The 5,536-nt window shown below is 32.2% G+C and overlaps 1 pseudogene; it reads right to left on the reverse strand.

Annotated features, from left to right (window-relative positions):
- On the reverse strand, nucleotides 1-2,238 carry LOC100796462 (dynamin-related protein 4C-like; annotated as a pseudogene).
- Nucleotides 2,239-5,536: the final 3,298 nt, after the last annotated feature.

Below are 5,536 nucleotides of genomic sequence, written 5' to 3' on the forward strand. Positions count from 1 at the left end.
TGAAAATAACCATCGTACTTTCATTAACATAATATTATAGAAAACATCAGAAGTTGATAAAAACATAAACCATCAAACATACTGTACGTCAGAAAATATATAATTAGAAAGACAATTTTAACTACTAATGGTTGCATAATTACTCAGTTTGGAACTGGACGGGATAATATAGGTAAGACTCATGAACACTTTCAATAATCACTGCAGCTGCCAATACGGTCAATGATGTTTGCAACGGTTTCTTTGCTCTCTTTATGGACATTGACACTCCTCTGCAGCTTTTCACGCTTCCCAGAAATTGAAGGTGACTCCTCCAATAACCTTTCAATCCCACCACCACTGGGAGATAACAGATCATGAACAATCTCGTTTTTCAAATCCTTGTTAACAAGATTGTTAATACTCAGCATAAGATGTAACGCAATTGTGTCAATCAATCTTTTCTGCACAATCTTCCAGTACGAAATCATCCTAACCTTCAAATCAAAGGCTTGAGTAAGCAAAGATGGGTATTGCCTCAAATGACCGACTTCAATTTTGCCCACACCTTCAAGACTCACATGTGATGGTTTATCCGGATTGTTCAAAACGTCATTCAGAAAAGCATCTTGCTGAGATATTAACTTATTGTATTCCTGCACAAACTCAGGGTTACATGTGTAATCGGTATGCTTCTCCATTTCAATGGCCTCCATTACATGGCTTCATGGAACTTTTCTTCTTCTTCAAAATAAGAGACTGGCCTGCACGATAGGTAGAAATCAAAAGCTGATAGTAGTTTTCGGAATGACGCGTGATAACAGAAATCAGCACATCCTCAAGATAGTTCCACACATTTTCAACCAAACCTATTGGCTTGCTTGCAATTCCATTCACCTTCCCTTGCAATATAGAAAGAAAAGCAGTGCGAGGCATGAAATTTGGAAGACCAATCCACTTTGCTTCGTCCAGTACCTTTATCTCTTGCATAAGAAAATTCTTACTTGCATCACTTTCAGCACAACGATAAAGATCATTTGAATAGGAATCTAACATCTCAACCAAACGTGCAGTACAATACATGTTTTTATCTTCTGGGTACTCATCAGATTCTCCTCTAAGAATAATTTTTCTAAGAGATTCTTTTGTCAATCCAATAATATGCATGAAAGCGGTCATGGCATCAGCAACGGAAGCCAAGTTTGTTGGCAATTTTTCCAACTCAGACAAATTATTAGCCAGCTTCTCATTGATCTTTTTCACTATTTCTGGCAAAGTTTTAGATATGCTCATAGCCTGAACCTGAACCAGTTTCTATGCTAAAACTGGAACACCCACAATAGACTTGTCAATTTTGGAAAGAAGTGGATGGAACTCGAACAGCCTCTGTTCTTTCACTCTAGCATCCTCATAAGACTCGTCACCAATGCGGTTTCTGACACAAACATAGCCAAGACCAATGTTGACCTCATCAGCATTAACTTTCTCTAACAAGCCTTCAGGAGACTTGTCAGCCTTTGTCACCACAGCCAATGTCCTGAGCCCAGCTTTATCAACACTTTGAGACATCCTAATGGACTCACAAGTAGTAAAATCAACACTAGCAGAGAGAACATTCAGTATAATACTTTCTTTCGGCTTTATATACTCCATGATCATATCCTTAATCTGGTCATAAATATTCTCAGGTTGACCATGAACTGGAACCCGAGTTATACCAGGAAGATCAACCATAGAAAGATCAGGAACGCCATTCTTCTTCACCAACAACGTCAAAGGGTTGTTGGAAATCCCTTTGCCATGGCCAGCAAGCTCTTCCGTGGCAGCATTTATGGCTTGAGAAACGTTTGCTTCATCTGTTGAAATGGTCTTGCCATTGAACTCCAACACAAGCTCTGGGGTTGGAAGAGGGTGATTTTGGAGCCTCATAACCAAGGGCACCCTAGTGCAAATGCCTTGGCCACGTGGCAGACTAATACCAGCCAAAGATTCAAGAACACTGGATTTACCTGAAGATTGATCGCCAACAACAACAATGGAAGGAAACTGAATTCCCTCCTTTGTAATGTTAAGGCGCCTCAGATTTTCCATAGCATCGAGAACTGGACGTATTCTCTCATTGTAAGAGGACACAATGGGTGCAACAAAAATAGCTAGAGGCTGAGGCTGTTCTGCATGGACCCAAGTTGGTGGTTCAGTTTCACCTTGAGTAAGAGAAGTAACAGCCCTGAGGGATAGTTCTCCTTCGTCCAGCCATTTTCAATGACAGTCACAATGGTAAAAATTATAGAGAGAGGGATTGTTTGGTATGCTTATGATTGTTATGAGTGAGTAAAAATTTTGAGCTTAAACGCATACTTATAGATCAGAAACTAAGGGGAAAATGAAATGAAAAGACTGCTTTGATATCCTGAAATTAAGCACGCGTGAATTTATCTTTTAGTGGGAATGGGAGTTAGCTGTTGGGTTTTCCCATGTTTAGGTAATTGAAGGGTTGGCCTCGTTAACTGCAGAATATCAACCTCATAGAGATATTTTCAGGTTCAATCCCATTGTGTCTAATATTAGTGAAATACTACATAGCTCAAGTATTAAAGAGTAATGATAAATGTAGCATGGGGATTCTCCACAGTGTCTACCCGTCACACATGGTTAACCATGTGCCTAAATAAATATGATTGTATACAAGGAGTTAAATATTGTTTGTTGTTAAATGTGTATGCAAGTAGTTAATAGTGTGAGTTTTAAGTTAAAAGATAAGGTGTATATATATTGGAAATTGAATTTTTTTCATTTAAAGTTTAGGTAGTTTAAATATAAAATAAAAAAAATATATTTTATTAAATAAATCTTAGTTGAATGGATATATTAAAAATTATTTTCGTTTATAAAAAATGTATCTGAGTAAATGGAATAATAGATAGAGGACTGCACCTTTCTTTTCCTTGTAATGTCTTGAGTTAGAGCTATAGTTTCCAAGAAATCCATGTTAAATTTTTATTTTACCTCTGCCTTTGGACACATTTGATTTCTATCTTCAGTTTTGCTAGAAGCTTTTCAAATTAATGAAAAGTTATAATTTTTCATGGAAACGTGTCTATTCATAAAATAAAAAACATATATAAAAGGTTATATGAATATTTTGAGGAGTTATCTCTCTACCAAAAGTCCAAAAATGAATATTTTGAAAGATTGTATCTCTACACCGAAAGACACGTAAGCTGATTTAAGAATATAATCAATTTACATTTAAAAGAAGTATATAATTACACAACATAACCGTAGAAATCAGCTGGCTTTTTACGCTTAAATAACTTTTTTTCTTCCCTTACGTGCAGATATAACGAAGGAAATTATTATTTCGTAAATATTTAATGTTGATAAGCTTGACTGTGAATGTGTAAATCATATCAAGAAACTCTATTATATTCTAAAAGGGATCCACCATAATACCCCATTCAATTTATGTATAAATTGGTGGGAGCATATCGAACCTAAAACTTAGTGTTTCACAAATGCTTTACAAACTTGACTTTTTTTTTTCTTTTCTTTTGATCGATTTAATTTGTTGCAGAACCTCAACCTTGATATATTTATTCTTTATTATAGTATCATCCGCACCAATATGTCTCTGTCAAAAAAAAAAAAACCATCATCACCAATATGTCCAATAATCTTTATATTATAATATTACTATAATGTAAAGTCTAAATTAATTTTATTAATAAATTTAAGTTTTAATTTTGTTATATTAATAATATATTAATGAGCTTCAATTGATCATGGGTCAAAATTATAATCAAATAAGATGTTAGGAAAACAATGGATAAAACATCAAGAAGATTTTTATTAATGGATCACATACCACTCATACAAATGAACTTTACATTACACATCTCAACCCAAAATTTTAAGATATTAATTAGATATATGTGTCTTATTAAATTCTAATGTATTGAGTTTCAAAATAATTATTTTAAATTTAGTTTTATAATTATTATAAATTTAAAATTATTTATTCCATTTAGAAAATAAACAAAATGAACTGAAATAAAAATAATTGTTTGTAAAAAAAATCATGATTTTTTTTACTTAATTGTAGAGTTTTAGTTGATATATTTCTTGGTGTAACGAAGAACTAAAAAAAGGTTTTTATTTTAAATATATATATATATATATATATATATATATATATATATATATATATTAATTGGTTATCTTAAATTTTAATTTAAAAGCAGAAAGCTTTTTGAGAAGGATTCTTTTGTAAAATGATTGGATATTCTAATTCATCAAGCCATCATAGCTCAAATGACCTTTCAGAAATCACACAACAACAAGTCATAATGGCTAATACCTATTATTTATTATGAAAATATGTTATTTTAGCTTCTTAATTTGTTTTTATATTTCTCTAAAAAAAATTTATTTACAAATTTTATTTAAATTTATAAATTCATATAATGTAAAATAATATTAGTGATGTTTCACCTATATATTCGTACATAATTACGTAAATAAGATAAAATTATGCAATTGTGTCTAAGGAGTAAACGAGCATGACGAATTAATGACAAAACATTTTAAAGTGTGAACTAATCTTAGCAGCAACTTATATTTTTTAATCAAGATTTGAAGTTCGTTCCCGACTTAATTAAATATAGAGTAATTAATCAAAGATACTATTTTATCTTAAAAATGGACCTATCCAATTGGAGGAAATTGCACCTCCTCCTAGAAAAAAACTAATCTTAGGAGTCATAGTGTCATACTATTATTTAGCCGGCTAGCTAGCTAATTGAATTTGTAATAGATTGAGACATCAACGAGGGGCTAGTGGCCGTTCTCTGCTACCCCACCTGAAAATATATTCAACAAAGCAAATTATTGTAATTTTCACCATCATCGAGAGATTTTTATATTGTATGATCGATATGAACCCTTTATTATATTTCTATATCTGTTGGTACTCTTAGATTTTTTTGTAAAATGTAACATCAAAACTTTCTTTTCTTTGTGACACTACTCATGATATATACACCGGACTTTTTAAGTTAAATATTGCTTAGTTAGTATTACTAAACAACTTTTTCCTTAGCAAAATGTCATTTTTTTAATATAAGGTCTCCAAGCAAAAGAGGTTTCTGTAAACGATGAAGAAAGCGGGAAAAAGATTTAAATAGAAACACTCACGTGTTGGGAAGCTCTTGGACTATCCCCGAGTTTTTTTCTTGTTGGAGAGTTGCTTTGGTTACGTTACGTGAGCATATATAACATGCATAGAAGATTTCAAACTCTAACTGTGGATGCATACAGGCCACATGGTTGGTAAAGGTTATATTAATGACCGGTAAAAACGAATTTTGATGGAGTGTGTGGCTTTTATCCATTCACAGATAGATTTAGCTCCTTTAAAATGAATAATGATAAAGTGATTAATCTCAGTTATTAATAAAAAATCAACAGTTAACATTTTAATAATGTGAGATTTGTTATACATGTGCACGTACAATCGTACATAATATCATTTATTGATTTTTTTTTTATCAATGATTGA

Source organism: Glycine max, chromosome 8 (genome assembly GCF_000004515.6).
Source record: "Glycine max cultivar Williams 82 chromosome 8, Glycine_max_v4.0, whole genome shotgun sequence".
Lineage (NCBI taxonomy): Eukaryota > Viridiplantae > Streptophyta > Magnoliopsida > Fabales > Fabaceae > Glycine > Glycine max.